At 43.4% G+C, this 22,850-nt stretch overlaps 1 pseudogene across 1 annotated transcript in view; it reads right to left on the reverse strand.

Annotated features, from left to right (window-relative positions):
• LOC309495562 overlaps nt 1-19,812 on the reverse strand; it is a 52,674-nt pseudogene extending 32,862 nt beyond the window's left edge. Inside the window, exons 1-4 of the transcript XR_014211777.1 lie at nt 19,659-19,812; nt 18,806-18,899; nt 18,534-18,586; nt 18,152-18,251 (exon numbers count right to left, since the gene is read on the reverse strand). The product of XR_014211777.1 is annotated as an uncharacterized misc_RNA (transcript). The remainder of the gene's footprint in view (nt 1-18,151; nt 18,252-18,533; nt 18,587-18,805; nt 18,900-19,658) is intronic.
• Between the last annotated feature and the right edge of the window lie 3,038 nt (nt 19,813-22,850).

The raw sequence follows: 22,850 nt of genomic DNA on the forward strand, positions 1-22,850 counted from the left end.
TTAGACTTTCTTCATTCACTTTCCCTCCCAAAATGAAGTGAAGCTGGAAATCTTGAATGCTGATATTACTATTCAAGAGATAATGGACACAATTAATGCCTTTCCTAACGGAAAGACCCCTGGCCCTGATGGCTTTTGTATCAAATTTTATAAGAAATATGCAGATAAAATTGTACCCTTTATGTTACGGATGTTCAATCATTCCTTCAGTAAGCAGAAATTTCCCTCCTCTCTATACTCCACCAATATTTCTTTACTTCTTAAGAAAGGCAAGGATGAGACTGATGTTTCTTCTTTTCGTCCAATTTCTCTTCTCAATACGAATTTAAAAGTGTTCACAAAAAATTTGGCAACAAGATTAAACAAATGTATTTCAACAATTATTCATCCTGACCAAGTTGGCTTTATCCCTAAAAGATTTTCTTTTTTTAATGTTAGACGTTTCCTAAATATAATCTATTCAAAGCTAAGTTCCCACAAATGGGCAATTATCGCATTAAATGCAGAAAAAGCTTTTGATCAAGTTGAATGGAATTACATATTAACCACTATTAAAGAATTTAATTTAGGAGATTTAATTTAGGTTTTCTTCCTGAGTCAGCATGTTGTATCACCATCCCTGCGTGTCAGTGTTAACTAATCTCGATAGATCACCGCAATTTGAGTTGCATAGGGGTACACAACAGGGGTGTCCATTTTCACCCCTGTTGTTTCCCATTGCCATAGAACCTTTGGCAATAGCCATTACGGGGAATTTCCACCAACTGCAGAACGGCCGTGGATCCGCTCCGGAACAGCAGCGGAGTCAATAGGTTTCCATTAAAGTCAATGTGTTTATTTTCACTGACTGCGGAACGGCTGCGTTCCAACACCGTCCCAGCTCCGGCGATCCGCAGCCCTCCGGAGCAGATACGCAGAGCTTCTATTTTTGCTGGATCCTGGAGAGCTCCGCAGCAATTCAGCACAGGGCAGATTGTGCGGGACAGGAAGTTGAGCACAGAATTTAATTTTCTAAGTAAAATACACCATGCTCACGGTGGATCATATTTCCCTGCACTACACCTTGAAAACGTCATAATGGGCGGAGACAGGCCTGATGGACTACTCCTCTGGATGGAAACAAACTGTTGCTGGTTTTGTGGTTCTGTTTATAGTAACTACATCCTGTTATATCGCACAATCATACGTGAATTCCCAAGATCTCGTGGGTCCTCGTGACTTCAGCTGTCAGTCATGGCCGCAGCCGTTCCGCAACAAATCTGGACCTGGTGGGTATTGAAGGATGGCGGAGCACGAAGCCGACACACAGCGGAGCCGATCCACAGCCGTTCCGCAGTTGGTGGAAATCTGGGGTTAGACACCATCCACAGATTCTACCCCTAAGTTTAGGTCAGGTAGATCATATCATATCTCTTTATGCTGATGATGTTCTTTTGTACCTTTCAGATCCTGAGCGCTCTCTTTCCCCTCTGTTGGATTTATTAAACTCATTTAGTAGCTTTTCTGGTTATTCTGTTAACTGGCAAAAAAGTGAACTTGTGCCCGTCAGCGACAATATAGATCCAGTTTTTTTTTTGTTTACTAGACAAACTGAAGCAGGACATAGAAAGATGGAGATCACTCCCTATATCAATGATCGGCCGCATTAATGCAATTAAAATGGTGATCCTTCCTAGAATTTTATATCTCTTTCTAAATTTGCCCTTTTTTTACCCAAATCATTCTTCAGAACTCTTGATTCCATTAATATGCCTTTCATCTGGGGTTTTAAAGTTCGCTCGTATATCCAAAACTCGTGTGTAGAAACCCAAATACTTGGGGGGTTTGGGTTTGCCCAACTTTCGTCATTATTAATGGGCAGCGAACTGCAGAACATTAATGTATTGGCGGGATTCTTTTCTGGGCATTGTTCAAGTAGACACCCCCTCCTGTTCTAGCGATAGAACAAAATACCATCCACTCATCTCTTTCTGCTCTGCTTTTTTCAGCACCTTTGCCTATCAAAGAGGTTCCCAAAAATAATTGAATCCTTAAAAACTCCATCAAAATATGGTACCAGATCAGAAAGGTAATTAAGTTACCAAGTACTTCGCTGTTTACTCCTATCTGTTATAATCATGCGTTCAAACCCTCACTTACAGATAACGTTTTTTAGGGAATGGCAAGGTAAAGGAATTCTCAGTATGAAAGATTTGTATATTAATAATGCATTTCCCTCCTTTTCTCAACTCAACTCAACTCAACTCATAAATATTACACACTTTGAAATTTTGCCTTTAGAATGTAAAATATTTGATTTATTTTCTAACTCTCCTTATGCCAAGGGCCGAACATCCCTATTTGTAAATGCTTTTAAAGATAATACCGACTTTTCTACATTTCATTTGAAAAATGCTTGGGAAGAAGATTTAGGGATTCAGGTTTCTGAGACTGTTTGGGACAAATGCCTTTTATCTGTTTATTCTTGTTCTATAAATTCAAGACACCAACTTATTCAGCACAAGGTATTACATAGACTTCACTATTCTAAAATGTCTCCCCTATATGTGATAAGTGTAAAGCTGCCGAAGGTACCCTAGCACATCTTTTTTGGTTGTGCACACAAATTCAAATTCAGAGTCTATAACTGTGTTCCTGACCCAGTGATAGCAATTCTTGGTTGGTCAGACTCATTATTGTGATTACACTTTGTAGCAGAGGTTGGCTTTGTATATCGCCATCCTTTTTTGTATTATCATCCTTTCACCATTTCAATCCGGTTTTAGATCTAATCATTCGACAACTACTGCTCTTTTAAAACCTACTAATGATTACGGGTGTAAATCGGACAGTTCATCACGATACGATACGATATCGATTCTCTCAGCCAGCGATACGATATTTGCCGATACTTCAAAAAATTCTACGATACGATTCGATTCGATTCAGGGCTATATCGATCGATTAATCGATATTTAGATATTATGTTCACAGAACCAGTTACGTTTTTATTAACTCACAAATGCAACCAAAATATATAACATGAATGTTTAATTAAACTCTTTGAAAATTGCACACCCTCTCCCAATTGGGACATTTACAACAGAAGAGGTCATTTGCAAGTACTCCGTTCTTGTTCATTTTCATAAATCATGTTTTTTATTATTATTATTGTGCATTCCAAGTAATATCAATCAAACTGCAGCTGGGTTGTTTTGATTAATAATAATAATAACTTAAATACAGGTAAATTACAAAATCAAAGTTAATTGAAAGTATGCTTTAATATGTTAAATTTTTTTTAATTTTTTTAATTTTTTTTTGCAGAGCAGATTCACATTTCTCTGAGTCAAACAAAATCAAGTAATTGCTATTATAAATAATACAACACTCGGTTAATCTTCGTAACGTTAATCTCCTCAGCTGACATAGACGCCTGACAAACTTTGTTGTTGTGATAACGTACTCGGTTACTAACGTAACCTCGGTTCTCTCTAGAAGAGGGAACGAGTACTGCGTTTTGTAAAAACGCTACGGGAAAAGTCTCTTTTCACGAAATACTGAAGCAAAAAATTATCCTTAATTTTCATACATGTAAAGCGCGTTGCGGCAGTGCTTAGCTATGGCGAGACGGCTCGCTCGCTCATTGGCTGCTCTGCAGCAACTGCATAAGCCTATCGAGCGAGGCCTGAGGTGACGTCAGGCCAATGAGGACGCTTCGCGCCCTCCTAGCCATTTCCCGCCGAGACGGGCGTGGCTAGCCTCTATATAAGGAGCTCGAGAAGGCTGATTCACTCGATTTTCATCGCCGAAGCGAACCAGAGTGAACCGTACGCACGGCAGAGAACGCAGTACTCGTTCCCTCTTCTAGAGAGAACCGAGGTTACGTTAGTAACCGAGTACGTTCTCTTACGAGAGTCCTCTCGTACTGCGTTTTGCAAAAACGCTACGGGAACCCCTTGTAAAACGCCGTGCGTGCAGGGATAAGGACACCGATCACTGGAGCAAACCAGGTGTACAGTGCATAATCACCAGATAGACTCACAAAGAGCCTGGGATTACATAATTCCCTATATTGTAACGTCCGCGGACGTAAAACATGACCTCACAGAGAGAGTCTAGAGACAAGAGGGGATTCCTCTGTCCTTATAAGGTTGCGTCAGCAGACGCGAATATGACATAGCATAGACAGGGTGGGGAAACCTGTAGCTAATGTGGGAAATGTGGGTCTTACACAGTTCTGCCCATAAGACAGTCGGCAGCGCGTTGCGCATGCGATTTCAGTGTTCTAGTTAGACAGCTGAATCGGCTACACCGATAGTAGCTTAGCCTGCAAGGCGGGAACCTCTAGGTTGTAAAACCTAATGAATGTAGACGGCGAGGCCCAGCCCGCCGCCGTACATATATCCTGTAAGGAAATCCCGCTGGACCAAGCCCACGAGGAGGCAACACCCCTCGTGGAGTGCGCTCTAACTCCCAACGGGCACTGGAGGCCCTTGGCAGTATAAGCCAGCGCTATGGCGTCAACTATCCATCTGGATAAGCTTTGTTTCGAAACGGCCATTCCCTTGGAACGTCCACTGAACGAGACAAAGAGCTGCTCAGTCTGTCTGAAGACAGCAGAGTGGGACACGTAAGCTCTTAAAGCCCTAATGGGGCAAAGAAAACTTGAGTCCCCTTCCTCACTTGATCTCGGCAGGGCAGACAGGGAGATAACCTGAGCCCGAAATGGTGTGTTGAGGGATTTTGGCACATAGCCATGCTTAGGTTTGAGTATGACTTTAGAGTCGTTAGGTCCAAACTCTAAGCACGCTGGGCTCACAGAGAGCGCGTGCAGGTCGCCTATGCGCTTCACTGAAGCGAGAGCCATCAAAAACACTGTTTTGAAAGACAAATGTTTGAGGCTAATAGATTGGATAGGCTCGAAAGGGGCACCTTTCATGGCCGCCAAAACCGTAGAAAGGTCCCACATAGGGACTGAAGGAGGTCTGGGAGGATTCAGCCTCCTAGCTCGCCTGAGGAAGCGGATGACTAAATCGTTCCTTCCTAGAGACTGCCCCAGCGTTGTTCCAGAAAACGCTGTAATAGCCGCCACATAAACTTTGAGCGTGGAAGGGGATCTGCCCTTATCCAACAGCTCCTGTAGGAAGGAGAGAACCTCCGTCACCTCACAATCGAGAGGTGATATGCTCCGAGCTGTACACCAGCCGGAGAAAACCGACCACTTCGAGGCATAAAGCCGCCGTGTTGACGGCGCTCTGGCCTGAGTGATGGTATTTATCACTCCCTCTGCGAGGTTAACGGATAACCGTTGAGCGCCCACACGTGAAGCGACCACAGCTCCGGGTGCGGGTGCCAAATCGAGCCCCCGGCCTGCGAGAGGAGATCTCTCCTCAATGGCACTGGCCATGGAGCGATGTCTGCTAGCTGCATCAGGACTGGGAACCATGCTTGGTTCTTCCAGAACGGTGCTACAAGCAGCATTGAGCATTTCGTTTCCTTGACCCGCTCTAACACCTGAGGCAGGAGGGAGACGGGGGGAAAGGCATAAAGCGGGCAGCGCGGCCACATGTGGGACAGCGCGCTGTCGTTCTTGGAAAAGAATACGGGGCAATGAGCGTTTTCGCGGGACGCGAATAGGTCCACCTCCGCTCTGCCGAATCTCTCCCACAACAGCCGGACTGTTTGTGGGTGTAGAGACCATTCGCCCAGGGGAATGTTGTTCCTGGACAGTCTGTCTGGGCCCACATTCTGGAGCCCAGGCACATGCACTGCTCTCAGCGAGCGCAAATTGTGCTGAGCCCATGTTAGGAGGCGTTTCGCCAGCCTGTACAGGGATGTGGATCTCAGACCGCCCTGGCGATTTATATAGGATACCACGGCCGTGTTGTCCGAACGGACTACGACGTGTTGGTCCTTGATTTGGGGATAAAAGCGCGTTAGCGCATTGTGCACTGCCAGCATTTCCAGGCAGTTGATGTGTTGGAGCTTTTCTCGTTTCGACCACAGGCCGAAGAACGGTCTGCCCTCGAGCAGCGCTCCCCATCCCGAGGTGGATGCGTCGGTCGACACCATCCTCACTCCCGAGGAAGTCCCCAGGCTTACACCTGATCGGTACCAGTCGTCGGCCAACCAGGGTATCAGGGCTGTGACACAGCTCTGATTGACCTTGAGACGTAACCGGCCGGACACCCACGCTCCGCGCGGTACTCGCACTTTCAACCAGAACTGCAGAGGGCGCATGCGGAGCAAGCCCAGCTGGAGAACCGGTGATGCTGAGGCCATGAGACCTAGCATCCTTTGAAACGTGCTGAGCGGGGTAGACGCGCCGCAGCGGAAAGATCTCGCCACGCGCTGAATGTGCAGCACGCGCTGTGGCGACAGCCGCGCTGTCATAGACTGTGAGTCCAGAATGGTACCCAGAAACGAAATCGTTTGACTGGGGTTCAGTGAACTCTTCGTCCAATTGACCGTGATACCAAGATTCTCGAGGTGATCGAGTAAAATGGTTCTGTGCTCCACGAGCTGTGATCGTGATTGAGCTAGGATCAGCCAGTCGTCCAAATAGTTCAGCACTCGCATGCCTCTGAGTCTGAGAGGAGCGAGCGCCGCGTCCATGCATTTCGTAAATGTACGAGGTGCCAGGGACAAGCCGAACGGAAGGACTGTATACTGGTATATCTGACCCTCGAAGGCGAATCTCAAGTATCGCCTGTGGTGTGACGCTATCTGTATTTGAAAATACGCGTCCTTCAGATCTATTGACATGAACCAGTCTCCTCGGCGAACCTGCGCGAGGATTTTCCTGGTCGTGAGCATTTTGAAACTGCGTTTCACTAATGCTTTGTTCAGCCGTCTTAGATCCAGTATGGGTCTGATACCACCGTCCTTTTTGGGGACTAGAAAGTATCTGCTGTATAGCCCCCCTTCGCTTTGAGCTAGGGGTACATGCTCTATCGCCCCTTTGCATATCAGTTTTGATATTTCGGCGCGAAGTAGGTGTGCTACTTCTAAATTCACCGTAGTCTCGACGCGCGCTGTGAAGCGGGGAGGGCGTCGACAAAACTGTAGCGAGAAGCCTCTCTTTATAATGCTTAGCACCCAGTCCGAAACCCCTGGAAGCGCTGCCCATGCTTCTGCATGGCTGGCTAAGGGCTGGATGCGAAGCGCGCTCTGTTCGCCGTGCGACAGAGGTGCTTCGAGGTGCGATAACATAGGCGTTATGCCTGTGGCATTCGAGGCGGGGGGCGCGCTTAATACAGCGGGCAGAGCGCTCGTCCTCAGCCTTACTACAGTGCTTAACTGAGTGAGGGAGGGCTGAGCGAGCCCCGTGGGACTCATGTCTGCGAGTAAATGTGGGCGGGGAGCGGGCACATTCACTGCTTTGGACGCGCTGCCTGCCTGAGCAGAGCGAGCGCGCACAGGTCTCGTTTTTACAGAGAGCCTGTGGTCTGTGAGACATAGTGTATGTGGGCACTGGGAAGTGGGCACTTTCACTATATTGGAAGCGCAATCGACCTGAGTCGATTTTATGTGCGCGAGCCCTAAGTGTAGGGCTGTGCTTGTGTGTAGGGATGGGCACTGAGGAGTGGGCATCGACACTACATTTATAGCACCATCGGCCGTGGCCGGGACACCAGAAAATACACTCTTTTCGGGATATATCTGGGTAGCCGTGAAAACGGCTTTTGTGTGCAGGCGAGCGGGCAACTGTGCAGGCTTGCGTCTTGCAGAAAACGCTGGAACAGTCGCAAGTCTTGGGACTGAAACAGCGGTGCGCTTGGGTGAGAGACCGGGCGCAGCGGGACTCACACACCTGCGCTTCCCTAGGAGTGCTAGGACTTCTTCGGGGGTTCCGGCTTCACCACAATCCTCGGCCGTGACCCGCGCTGAGCGGGGCGTCGGCTGGTAGAGCGAGAGCGGGACCTAGAGCTGTGCTGCTGTCGCTGCTGTCGCTGTTGTGAGGATGTGGCGGAAGGCGGGGGCTGATGCTGAGAGCTCCGCGGAGTCTGTTTTTCGCGACTCGCTGTAGCACTGGAGCGCTTAGGCAGGAAGTGCTTGAAGGCTTGAGACGCTTTCTGGGCCTCGGTAAATCTCTCCACGAACTCGGAGAGAGAAGAACCGAAAAGGCCAGCGGAAGACAGCGGGGCGTCGAGAAACGCGTTGCGCTCGGAATCAGCCATCTCCGTGAGCGTAAGCCATAGATGCCTCTCAGCAACGGTGGCGGAAGCCATACATCTCCCCATGGCCTGTGCAGCAGACTTGGTAGCGCGGAGTGTTAGATCCGAAGCGCTCCTTAGATCCGCGATGCAGATAGCTTCCGGTCCCATCTCGTCCAACTTACGGAGGAGATCACCTTGGAATATCTGCAGCGTAGCCATGGTGTGTAGCGCTGACGCAGCCTGCCCAGCGGCGGAGAAGATTCGCGCGAGCAGCGTCGACGTCATGCGGCAGGCTTTGGAAGGCAACACCGGTTTAGTCCGCCGTCCAGCAGAGGGCGGGCAAAGGTGGGTCGCTATCGCCTGTTCCACCGGCGGAAGTGAAAGGTAGCCTCGGTCTCTCGCATTATCCAGAGAGGAAAATGCTGGCGACACAGACGAGCGCGTTCGCGCAGAGTAGGGCGCATTCCAAGCCTTCGCCACTTCTTCATGAAGCTCAGGAAGAAAGGGGGCGGGCTTAGATTCCGGAGAAGTGCGCTCACCGGGGAGGAAGCTACCATCCAGCCGGGTACGAGAGGGGAGTTCTGGTGCAGACCACTCGAGGCCGAGGCTCGCCGCGGCCAGCGCGAGTACTCGCATGAGCTCCTTCTCAATGTTGGCTCTCGTGGTGGGCTTGCGGGCAGGAGGCGCGAGGTCCTCAGAGCTCGCCCAGTCCTCGCTGCCTGAAGCTAGCAGAGAGCAGGAATCCTTCTCTCCCGACACGGCCTCGGAAACGACTTCCTCTGATGAAGCGGCGGCAGACTGCGGGCGCTGAGCATCAGGAAGTGAAACAGGAGAAGCCGGTGAAGCAGGCGGGCAAACCGGCGAGCTTGGTCGGGCTGGAGCGGGTTCCGGGGCCCGCTGCGAGCGGCGCTTCTTACGGCGCGGCAGCGCAGCGGGGAATGCAGACTCTGAGAAGGATGCCAGGCGAGTCCGCAGAGTCACCATCGGCAAAAGGTCGCAGTGAGGGCAGCCGCCGTCAGCGAGCGCGAGTGCTGCATGGCTCTCACCCAAACAGGAAACGCAGATGACATGTTGGTCTCCCTGGGCGAGTGGGGCTCGGCACGAGCCACATGAAGGCATCTTGAAAAAGACGCAGCTCTTTTAGGGGGTGAGTGTCGCGGAGGCGAACACACACACACACACATACAAGAACAGAGTAGTAAAAGGATATAGCGCCGGAAAGCGCAGCAGGTACGGCTGTAGAAGGCGGCGTTGCCAACAGCTTCGAGTGGCTCGTCCCGCTGAAGTGCTTGCCTCAAACGACGCTTGCTTCCTCGTGATCCAGCGATGCGTGAGCTTCGCTGAAGAGATGAAAATCGAGTGAATCAGCCTTCTCGAGCTCCTTATATAGAGGCTAGCCACGCCCGTCTCGGCGGGAAATGGCTAGGAGGGCGCGAAGCGTCCTCATTGGCCTGACGTCACCTCAGGCCTCGCTCGATAGGCTTATGCAGTTGCTGCAGAGCAGCCAATGAGCGAGCGAGCCGTCTCGCCATAGCTAAGCACTGCCGCAACGCGCTTTACATGTATGAAAATTAAGGATAATTTTTTGCTTCAGTATTTCGTGAAAAGAGACTTTTCCCGTAGCGTTTTTACAAAACGCAGTACGAGAGGACTCTCGTAAGAGAACGTACACGCAGTACAGAGAGCTTTTCTCTCACCACTAAACGAACTGCTTTAGTAAGGTTCTGTGAAAATGTTTCCGGTTTTATTTTCCTTTTACGCCCTGAAGAAGATATCACGAGTTCATTGAAATTATCCACCCTCGATCAGCTTTGACGAAACTCCTCTTAGCCAGCGCGTCTTTTCAAAGTGACATCTGACCTGAATACTGCGCGTTGAGTAGCTAAAACGGACTCGCGTTCACCAACAAGGGTGCGAGTGCTTGTCTCTGCTCTGTAAAACATGAACTCGCGATGCCTTGACAGCGGACAACCGGCTTTTGTGAAAAAACTTAGGGTTTAGTCAGTCTTGTCAGGCGTCTATTTCAGATGAGGAGATTAACGTTATAAAGACACACCGGCAGGCGGTTGGTGAGTAAACGAAAATGTGCGCTTTGGCGGAAGGATGTTACGTGAGAATGTGGAGTGTCAAAATAAAGGTGTAACGTATATCGATATTTTAAGAGTGGAATCGATGCATCGTATCGTTAGACGTTATATCGATGCATCGATCCATATCGATCGTTACACCCCTACTAATGATGTGTTTTCAGCATCTGATACTGGTTATCTTACAGCGGCTATTTTATTGATCTCAAAAAAGCTTTTGATTTGGTGGATCACTATCTACTTTTAGATAAGATGTATGCAAATGGTTTATCTCAAAATGCATTATTATGGTTTAGTTCGTATCTACATAATAGAAAACAATGTGTTGTTCTTAAAGGGAGTAGATCTGATTTATTTGTTCAACAAAGAGGTGTACCCCAAGGTTCGACGCTGGGTCCACTTCTTTTCTCTATTTTTATTAATGATCTGCCTTTAATCTGCTCTAATTCCTATGTTCAACTATATGCAGATGATACTGTCAATTATACGTCTAAACCGCATTTATTTTCACTCTTCCGGTGGCGCTGCTCTGCTGGCGACACGGACTCATGTGCTTTGGCCAGTTGCTGTCTGCGTATTGTTATTAAGTGTTTGTCCCAAGTTAATGTGTCAAGTTTTAGTCTAAGTTATTTAATCAATCAATCATAATGAGGACAATTCTGGCACAGTTCTTGCTGCTAGTATTGATTGGAGGAGAGATTTTCGCTTTGGATCGGGAAACAAACCACCACTGCCGTCCATGATTTTGAGCAACGTGCGGTCTTTAAGGAACAAAATAGAGGAGCTACGCATAAACTCAAGGTTTTGCCATGAATATCGTGACTCTTGTTTGATGGTGTTTACAGAGACCTGGCTCCACCGTCATGTCCCTAGCTCAATGGTTGATCTTGAGGGGTTCTCCCTTGTTCGAGCAGACAGGGATGAAAACTCGGGGAAGACGAGAGGTGGTGGCATTTGTGTCTACATTAGGGATGGGTGGTGCGGCCAGTATACGGTGAGAGAGACATTGTGCAATTCTGATGTGGAAATATTGTGTTTATCACTGAGGCCTTTCTACCTTCCACGAGAATTTGGAAACATTGTTATTTGTGCAGCGTATGTTCCACCGAGCGGGAATGCCGTTAAAGCTGCCAGCTGCATAACGGATTGTGTTAACAAGCAATTAAAGCGCACTCCTGCAGCTCCGATTTTTATTCTTGGTGACTTTAATCACTGCAGATTGGAATTTTCACTTCCGGGATATGAGCAGTATATTAAGTGTGAAACCCGAGGTAATAAGATTTTAGATAAATGTTTTGGAAATGTGAAGGATGCATACGTTGCAAAGTCTAAACCCCCTTTATCAAATTGTGATCATAACACAATTCACTTGATGCCAACTTATAGAACACTTTTAAAAAGGACTAAGCCACAGACAAAGATGGTTTCTGTGTGGTCCGAGGACAGCATTGAGAAATTAAAGGGCTGTTTTGCTTCTACTGATTGGGAACTTTTTCATTCGGAGATGGACATTGAGGTGGCCACAGAGACTATAACTGATTATGTTAACTTTTGTGTGGACACAGTTGTAGAGAAGAAAATTGTAACTGTCTTTCCTAATAACAAAGGTTATATAACAAAAGAAATCAAGGAGTGTTTAAACAAAAAGAAATGGGCTTTTATTAATCAAGACAAAATTGAACAAAAATTAGTCCAAAAGGAATTAAATTTGTTACTGAAGGAGGCAAGGAAAAAACATAGAGATACTATAGAACAAAACTTTAATTCAGGGAACTCCAAAAAATTGTGGGACGCTATGAAAGTCGTAACTAATATGGCACCTCCTCGAAATAGGCTTGTAACTAGCAATGACCAACAAAGAGCAAATGACTTGAATGATTATTTTCTTAGGTTTGAGTCACCGGTGGATCAATTGTGTACTCTGGACCATATTATATGTAATTCAGGTCATAGGCTAGAGATAGCACCAAAAAGAGTAAGCTCGCAATTTAGAGGTATATCTACTAAAAGATCCACGGGTCCTGATGGAATTTCAGGTTTTTTGCTAAAGATCTGCGCAAATGAACTTACTCCAGCATTTTGCCCTATCTTTCAGAAATCTATGGACTCACATATTATCCCATCTTTGTGGAAGAAATCTATAATTATACCTGTTCCTAAGAAAACTTGCCCATTTGGAAATTGTGATTTTAGACCTGTGGCTTTGACCTCAAATGTTATGAAATGCTTTGAGAGACTTGTTGTAACTGTCTTAAAGGATCAGGTTAAATCATCTCTTGATCCATTTCAGTTTGCATATAAGGTCGGACGGGGCACTGATGATGCTATTAACTGCATCACTCATTTGGTGAATAGCCATTTAGAAGATTCTCAAGCATATGCTCGTTTACTTTTTATTGATTTTAGTTCAGCATTTAATACACTTCAACCCAATATACTGCTGAAGAAGTTGGTAGAGCTTGAAGTGAACCCATTCTGCATTAAGTGGTTTTATTCTTTTTTAACTAATCGTACACAACAAGTCAGAGTTAATAATTTCTATTCTGAGATGAAAACTACCAATATAGGGGCCCCGCAGGGTTGTGTTAGCTCTCCCTTTTTATTTTCACTATACACTAATGAGTGTGTCTCGAGTCAGGATGATACATACTTCATCAAATTTTCTGATGATACAGCAATATTGAGCTTACTGAATAAGAAAACAAATCCCTTGCAGTATTTCTCTGATGTTGACAGATTTGTTAGCTGGTGCGACACTAATTCCTTGGTTTTAAATGAAAGGAAGACTGTTGAAATGATTTTTGATCCTAGATCTGTGGGAGACCATAGCCCTGTAAAAATACATGGTAACATCATTGAACAGGTTTTTTCATATAAATATTTGGGAGTTTATATGGACAACTTACTATGCTGGTCTTTGCACATCGATACTCTCTGTTCTAGACTGCAGCAAAGGCTATACTTCCTGCGAAGGTTAAAAATGTTTGGAGTGAACCAGAGGATTTTGTTTTTGTTTTATCAGTCTGTCTTTGAGAGTGTAATTAGATATGGTATCACTGCATGGTATGGAAATCTGACCGTTCGAACAAAATCAAAACTAGCACGATTGGTGCATACAGCTCAAAAAATTATAGGGCGGGAGGAAAAACTAACCATATTACAAGAGCTGTATGAGGTATCCATTTTAAGGCAAGCGAAAAAAATTGTCTCTGATGACACACATGTTTTACATATGTATTTTAATTTGTTACCATCGGGGAGACGATTCAGGGTCTTGATGTGCAAGTTCAATCGTTATAAAAACTCTTTTGTCCCAACTGCGGTTAAAATTTTAAATAGAGATTTTTTTTTTTTTTAATTGATATAGGATGCTGCTAGTTTTTAAATAATCCATCGAAAAGTTGCTATTCTCTTATCATTGTATGTTATTGTATGTACTGTGTTGTGTGTGATCGAAGTTGTGTACTGGCCATGTCATGCTGTCCAAGACAAATTTCCCAGAAATGGGACAATAAAGTATAAAGTAAAAAGTTATTGCAAATTCAGACTGCTCTTCAATTGGATTTTAATACCTTACAGAAATGGCTGTTATCTAATAAACTACTGCTCAATAAAAATAAATCTTACACCATGGTCTTTGGAACAAGACAAACTCTTAAAACAAAATCTAATTATTACTAATTATAATTTTTTATAATTATACAAAATCTAATTATAACGTGCAATGACGGTACTTCTCTGCATGAGCTTGATAAAGTTAAATACTTTACTTTGTCCCCTTTTCAAACCTCACATTGACCACCTTCTTAACAAAATTTATTTTGCAACCTGTGTTTTATTTTGATCCAGAAACTTTTTTACACTTAGTGTCCAAAAAAAAAACTTGCCACACAACTGATATTGCTACGTTTTGACTATGCCGATGTTGTTTATCAAAATGCATCTAAAACTAGCCTTCTACCCCTTAATACAGCATACAGTAATCTCTGTAGATTTTCTCTTGGATATTCCTATAATACTCATCATCACTGTGTAATGTATAATTCACTTAAATGGCCCTCACTCAATATAAGAAGACCCATACATTGGCTGCAACTCATATTTAAATGTGTACATTTTAGCTATCCTCAATATCTACAACAGCTTCTGGTGCCGTATTCTTCAATTCATAACCTTAGGCATTCTACACAATATTTTTTTTTTTTCACTCCTATAGTCAAAAAAGCATGTTTTTATCTATGTTATGTTTTTGTTGTCAAGTATTTGTTCACAGCCTCTGTGTGGCTATCAAGTGGTTGTATTCACCTAAATACTTATCTTTTTGATGTTTTTTTTTTTGTTTTGTTTTTTGTTGTTGTTGTTGTAGTGTGTTGATTGTGGTATCGTTTATGTCTTATTATTCTATTGTAATGTGTTTGATTTGTCCCTTGTTCTGTATTGTATTGTAAATTAGGACCCCCTCAAAAACGAGATGGTTCATCTGAAGGGGTTTATCCTATTCAATATACTTATATATATATATATATATATATACATTCAATTTTTGTTTCATTTGACATATTGCACAGATTTTTGTTATATGAAGGGTCTCTTTGTCTGTTATTGTCTGTTTTTGATGTTTGAAAACCATAATAAAAATAATATACATACAAACTCTCACAAATCTTTAGAATTCCAAGAGAAACTTTTGCGTTCCCTCACAAATCTTTTGTGTTCCCAAAGAAACTTTGCGTTCTAAATACAAATCTTTTGCGTTCCCAGAGAAACTATGCATTTTCTCAAAAATCTTTTGTGTTCCCAGAGAAACTTTGCGTTCCCTCACAAATCTTTTGTTTTCCCAGAGAAACTTTGTGTTCCCTCACAAATCTTTTGTTTTCCCAGATTAACTTTGCGTTCTCTCACAAATCTTTTGCTTTCCCAGAGAAACTTTGTGTTCCTTCACAAATCTTTTGCGTTCCCAGAGAAACTTTGCGTTCCCTCACAAATCTTTTGTTTTCCCAGAGAAACTTTCCGTTCCCTCACAAATCTTTTGTTTTCCCAGAGAAACTTTGCGTTCCCTCACAAATCTTTTGTTTTCCCAGATTAACTTTGCGTTCTCTCAAAAATCTTTTGTGTTACCAGAGAAACTTTGCATTCCTTCACAAATCTTTTGCGTTCCCAGATAAATTTTGCGTTCCCTCACAAATCTTTTGCGTTCCCAGATAAACTTTGCGTTCCCTCACTAATCTTTTGCGTTCCCAGAGAAAGTTGCGTTCTCTTGCAAATCTTTTTCGTTCCCAGAGAAAGTTGTGTTCTCTTGCATATCTTTTGCGTTCCCAAGAGAAACTTTGCGTTCTCTCAAAAATCGTATGTGTTCCGAAAGAAACTTTGCGTTCTCTCAAAAATATCTTGTGTTCCCAGAGAAACTTTGCGTTTCTCCAAAGTCAAAGAGAAACTCAACCGGATGGAGAAGATTGGGGTCATAGCCCGTGTTGAAGAACCGACTGAATGGTATGCGGGTATGGTCCTTATAGTGAAAACGTCAGGGAAAATTCATTTGCGCGGACTTAACCCATCTGAACTAGAGCGTCATCAGAGAGAGACACATCTTACCAGCAGTGGATGAGACACTGGCCAAGCTGGAAGGAACCAGAGTCTTCACAAAGCTCGACGTGATATCAGGCTTCTGGCAGGTACCACTCCACAAAGACTCAATGCTGTTGACCACGTTCATCACACCAGAGGGCCGCTACTACTTCAAAAGGTTCCAGAACACTTCCAAAAGAGGATTTCTCAGCTGATTGATGGCGTTGACGGAGTCCTATGTCACGCTGATGATGTCCTGGTTATAGGAAGAGACCGGGCAGATTATGACGACAGGCTGCACAGGGTGCTACAGAAATTCAGAGAGGCTGGGCTCACTCTGAATGAGAAATGCCAGTTTGCCCTGACAGAGATCTGTTTCCTGGGTCATGTCATAAATTCTCAGGGCATCAGAGCAGACCCGGGTAAAATAAAGGCAGTCCTGGAGATGCCAGAGCCAAAGGATGTGGCGGATGTTCGCTGTTTCATGGGCATGATGAACTTTGTAGGCAAATTTTCGCCATGCCTGCCAGATCTGACAAAACCCCTTCGTGACCTGTTGAAGACAGAGAACAGCTGGACATGGGGAGCACCCAACAGAAAGCGTTCCTGGAGACAAAAAAAGAATTGGGATCAGAGACTGTCTTAGCCCAGAACAGCCCAAATCACGAAAACTATGGTATCAGCGGATGCTTCTTCATAAGGACTCATATGGAAAAACAGAGAGATGGATAGTGGAGACCTGTCGTCTTCATTTCTAGAAGTCTGAACAAAGCCGAATCAAAATATGCCCAGATAGAAAAGGAGGCTTTGGCTGTGACTTGGGCATGTGAGCGCTTGGCGAGAATACTTGAGTGGACTGGACTTTACCATAAGAACTGATCACAAGCCATTCATAACACTCCTGAAGTCTGAATTATCAGATTCAGGCTGCTCAGATTCAACTTCGACATCATCCATGTCCCAGGTAAAAATCTGATAACAGCTGACACCCTGTCCAGAGCGCCTCTTGCACCAGGGACATCAAGGTATTAACAAATGCCTAGCAAGGGCCAGAGAATCAGTCTGGTGGCCAGGCGTCACGTCTTCTGTAAAGCAAATGGTCGAGAGATGTGAGATTTGCGCTCGCGAAGCTCAAACACCAGTCGAGCCTCTGCTCACAACAGAACTCCCAAGCAGACCATGGCAGAGGGTTACAGCTGATCTCTTCCAGTGGCAGAATGGGAACTATTTAGTCATGATAGACTACTTCTCTCGCTATATTGAAGTTTGCTCCCTACCTGGCAGCACATCAGCAAAACAGACTATTGCAAGACTTAAAGCTGTGTTTGCCAGATATGGATGCCCAGAAGTGCTTGTCACGGACAATGGTCCACAATTCTCCTGTCATGAATTCGCTCAGTTTGCACGGGATTATACCTTTGCCGATGTGACAAACAGCCCCCGTTATCCCCGCAGCAATGGGGAGGCTGAACGGGCCGTCAGAACTGTTAAGTCCCTTTTAGTGAAAGAGGGAGATTTCCACAAAGCTCTGCTGGCCTACAGGGCCACTCCATTGGCGCACGGCAGCTCCCCAGCACAACTACTGATGGGGAGGAGAATCAGAACACCGGTCCCCTTGTCACCGGAGCAGTTACAACCACAGTGGCCCGATCTTGAGAGGTTAAGAGAAAAAGACACGGTGTTGAAACTGCAACAGCAACAAACGTTCAACCGGAGACACCGTACTCAAACCTTACCACCTCTCCAGCCTGGACAGCACGTGTGGATCAAACCCACATGCACAAGAGGGACTGTTTTTAGTCCGGCACCTACACCACGCTCATACAAGGTAGAGACCCCAGAGGGAGGACGTCTGCGACGCAACCATTCACACCTCAGGGAAGTTCCAGTGCCTCCAACATCAGGTGACATGACAATGACTAGGTCAGGGAGACTATCTAAGGCTCCTGAGAGACTGGACATTTGAACATGAAACACACACATACATCACAGAGGATTAGAAAAAAAAAGGGTCATAATTTTCTGTTTGAAAGTGAAATGTTTATTAGAAAAGCCAAGTTCTGATTTATTTAATCTTGCAGTTACTTCAAGATAAAGTCTACAAAAGGTCTACCGTGAAGTAAAACGTCTTCTGTTAATTGCTCTGTTTACACTTTTAAGTTTGAAAAGGATTTGAAGAAATTCGTAAAGTTATAAATTAAGTGAGTGAAATAACTAAGTAGCCAGACTGTTGAATGTATTTCATTATTTTAAGGAGGAACAATACAATAGAGGAACAATACAATCATCACCGTGTCCTTCAAGGGTTCTGTAGTATTTCAAAACTATTTCATTTCAGAATGATGATGGTGATTTTACCCTTCTGTTGGTGAAGAGAGAGTAACATTCTTTAATCAAGATGGTTTTGATGATGGATTGATCCATGATGCACAGAACGGGCTGCCTCGCATCGTAGATACTGTGAGAAAAAAACAATTCAGAATGAAACACTACATTCAGAAGAATCATTCAGTTCACTATAATTCTACGATTGATTCACTGTCATTATCATGGTCTCATAATGACCGTCTTCCTCGGCTCTTCATTACAGATCTTACTGATCTCATAATGTTGAACGTTCAAACATGTTTGTCATTTCATCTTAACTGAGTCATTTCTGTTTCAGATGTTCTGAAATAATTCTTTCAGATGATTCATTGAGATTGATCAGTGAAGTGTCATCTGTTATTCTCACACTCACCCCCAGACTCGTCCATACTTCTTGAAACACTCAAGATCGAAATTATAAAACCCCTGAAAGCACAGCGACAGACGAGTTCACATTCAGACACGTTCAGAAGAGTCATAAGATAAACACTGAGAGAAGACTACAGTATCATCCGTGTGATTGACACAGACAGGTTCACGTTAGATTCGACGGAGAACCAGTAGATCATCGAGATCCAGATGTGACCAAAGGTCAGTTAAACACAATATCAGACTCATGCTGTATTTGCTTTATAATAAACTCACCTCTCTATATCTCAGCATCGTTCCGAAGAACGGAATGGGTTTGGGACCCGGTATTCCCAACTTCTTGAACTGACTGTGAGGCCAGTATCCATATCTGGAAGTGACATCAAAACCATTTAAATCACAACAATCCCAGCTGACAAAAATATGTTCTGAGAATGTTTTGCTAATGTTCTTATTACATTATGAAAATGTTGTTTCTGAATGTTCTCACTTTTTTTTTTTTTCTTGTTTATATAAACCTTAAGGAAACATTCCATTTTATCATTTGTCAAACATTATGGAGACTTTTAAAGTTTCTCTGTTCTTTTAAAGAAACATTTAAAGAAATGTTCTCTGAACGTTCTGAAATTGGTTTAAATGATTTAAAAGATTAGTTTAAATATGAACGTCCAAATGAAAAAAAAATGCTCCATGAATGATGTATAAATAATGTTTTTGTGCTTACGTTTTGAGAACATTATTAAAGACCAGATCATTTTGATCTAATGTTCTATTAATGTTACTGGAAGAGTGTTTGTTCATAACTTTGAGAGGACGTTCCCCGTTAGCTGTGATTTTAGACAGATCTTACGACACATACAGCATTAGATTTTTGAAATGGTTAAAGTCAAGTCACCTTTATTTATACAGCGCTTTTTACAATACAGAGTGTTTCAAACCAGCTTTACAGTGATAACAGAAAAATAATGCAACAAACTGTTTAACTGTTAGAATATCAGCTGATACAGTAACTGTAATAATCAGCCCTGCATCTCTACATGAGTCAAATTAGTTACTAATTGACTCATTTTTATTAAGATTCTAGAACTAGAACTAATTATTCAGTTTAGTAGAGTCATGAATCACTCACATAACCAGAAGTGCCACAAACAGCATGAGCAGAGCCCATATTTCAGCTGAGAAGAACAGACCGTAGCTCATGGTTCCTGATCCCGAGACGCTCAGACTAGAAACACACGGCGAGGAGCAGGAGCTTTATTCTGCTCTCGGATTACACATTAACCCTCTGGGGTCGGCAGTCACGCCGGCGTGATCTGCTCGCTTTTTTTCTTATCAGTGCAAAAGAAATACTTGAAATACTCTGTCGATTTTGATCTTACATACAAGTGTTAAACATCATTTGATCCTGTTAAGTGTCTATTTTTTTTTGTGTATACTCACAATAAAAACGAAGTGTTGTGCTTTTTGCCAAATAAAGAAAAATAAACATGATGCGAGTTCTGCCTTCTCTCTGCCAGTGAAGTCCATTCTGAAACGCGCCTGAAAATGAACTGTAACTCAGCGAATACTCAGTCAAACAGGCATACAGACACACAGACATGAAGCTTGAATTATCTTCTTTTAAATGAAGTAATTTATATAAAAAACAAATATTCTCAGTTTATGTAATCTGTATGAAGAGAGAGAGATGTCAGTCGTTCTCATCTCAGCTCATTAAGTTTTAATGTGACCCAGCCCACGGAGAGCGCGCGCTATTCAAACGCAAATGATCTGAGGCAATCCATGCAAACGTGTCAACGCCCACCTCAGCTGGATAAAACACATCAAATTTAATCAGACTCATGCACTTTATGTCGTCTTGCTTCGCTGTGAGGAATAATCCTTAGGAATAATTTCAACACGATCTCATGAAAGTGCGTATCTATAGCACGAATGATATTTCTCGTATAATTTATACGCCAAAAAGAGTTTTTGCGTTCAAATGATACGCACTGTAAACCCCTTGGGTAGGATTAGGGGTGAGGAGTGCGTGCGTATTACACGGCATAAAGTGCGTATCATATGTACGCGAAAACTCTTTTTGCCGTATAAATGATACGAGAAATCTAATTTGTGCTATAGATACACACTTTCATGAGATCAGGCTCATAATTTAGTTTCACATTGAGGAGCAACGGATCCAGCTATTCAGAGGACTGTAGTACGTTTTTTATTCTTAAGTGCTTTGTTCTAATCGCGATATGCAATAGTGTCGGTATATGCAAAAAGACTGTTTGTACAGTATGAGATTTAATTAATTAATTACGTAAACTACATTAACTGTGTAGTTACTAGAAATGTTTACCTTGGATATTATGCAATTTGCATGCATACAAAATCAGTCCTCACATTCTTTACTTGTGGTACTCTCAGTGATACACCTGAATGAAAGGCTCATTATGAAGCTCATTATGCGGGTCATTGTCTTCTCAGGAGTGAATCAGAGCATTATTCATGATCATTCACGCCCCCACGCATATTGCCTTTCCAAACAAAATGTGTCTTACAAAGTTTAAATCAATGTATTGTTTTATGTGAATGATTAGGCAGGATGATTTTCAGATCATTTTGAACAAAAACTCTAGGCAACAACATCCATTATTCAGAAGTCCTGTGGACACATATTTAGTATGTGTTTTGTGGCCTTATTTCAGAAACTTTCATTTTTAGTTTTTTCAATAACCATGCATAAACTTTATTCTCTCAAAAATACAAACATGTATATACATGTTGCTCACATATTATGGTAGCCCTGTTTGTGCTAAATAGAGTGTAATTATACCTTTGCCATTAATATGTTTATAAACAACTGAAAAAAGCACAAATATCAGGGCATGTCAAAACATCTCAAGGACCCCAAAAACACCTTAGACCCCAGAGGGTTAACCAATGCAGAACACGCAAACAGGAAGAACCTCTGCACACACTGACAAACACACGGCTCACCTCTGACCAAACTATTCATCAAACTACTGCAATAATCTCATGTTTCTTTTCTATTTCTCTTATTCTTTTGTGTCTTTTTGCCTCGGATATGTTAATGGTTCTCAGAGCTGAAGTCATAAATCCCAGAGGAAAGAGAAATCACATGATCTCCTTGAATAATGGTTTGCTCTGGGCGGCACTGAGATCGAGTGGAGATCAAATGCCTCTTAGATGTGTCTCGTCTGTTGTCTTACTGTACTGACTCTTTTCTCTTTAGTTTCAGATAGCTAAATGAAACTATAGCAAACCGAGCAAAATCTGATCAATAGTATTTTCTATATTGACAGAGCTGAAGTTGAGTATCTGATGATTCTTCTGTTTTGTTCTAGATCAAGATATTCTAGAGTCTGTTATGTCAGTGTGAATCTCCAGAAGAGGACGTGCTGCTTATTTCATCTCTTTCAGTGCTCGAAGTGGCACCGGCACTTTTATATTTTAAGCTGTAGCGTACCCTCACTTTTTCTTGAGTACCGGCACTTCTCACATGTTGCCGGCTCTTTTTCTACTCAGCACCAAAACCAACCAAAGCCCCACCCCCCACCAAAAGAATTTGTGATCGCCTCAGTCCCCTTTGAACCTCAAATGAAAATGGTGGCAGGCTTCGGCTCCTCCTCGTCTTTTAGTCAGCATTATTCAGCATGTTCTTCAAGGCGTAGCGCCAGAGGCAGAGGGACAAAGTGTGTGTCTATCGATAGACTGTCATGATATCACAGTTTAAAGAGTTTCCCATCCAGTGTAAAGTATTCGCTGCGTTCACCCATCATCACACTATTGATTTCCTCCAGCGAAAACATAACGTGAAGACACTTTAGAAAATGTTATTTTCATTTGAAAATGTTATTTTTATATTAAAACGTATTATTGTGGATATGGCATTAGATTAACATCATGCACAGAAATGATTAAAAACACAATCACACTTTAAAAATTATTTGTTGGTTTAACTTAAAGTAGCATGTAGTTCGGAGTAAAATCAGCCTAGGGTCCTTTGCACCATGACCTCGAGCCAAACCCCCCCCAACCCCCCCAACCTTTTGTGAACCTAAGCTGATTTGGTAAAAGTTTGTGAAAAGTTGTGATATAATGAAAATATTTTTTTACAGTGAAGTGACAGACAGCACTCAGTCAATGCACTGATTTGAACTGCTGATCAGAGTGAAATACAGAAACAAAGAAACATCATGTAGTTTTTCGTTCTACAAAATAATGACCCAGCAGCTGATTGTGACATTTATACTGTCTTTTTAAACTCTGTTTAAAGTGAACTGGTTCAGTGACACGACACACACAAGTCAGA

This window comes from Leuciscus leuciscus (assembly GCF_965113295.1).
Source record: "Leuciscus leuciscus genome assembly, chromosome: 3".
Lineage (NCBI taxonomy): Eukaryota > Metazoa > Chordata > Actinopteri > Cypriniformes > Leuciscidae > Leuciscus > Leuciscus leuciscus.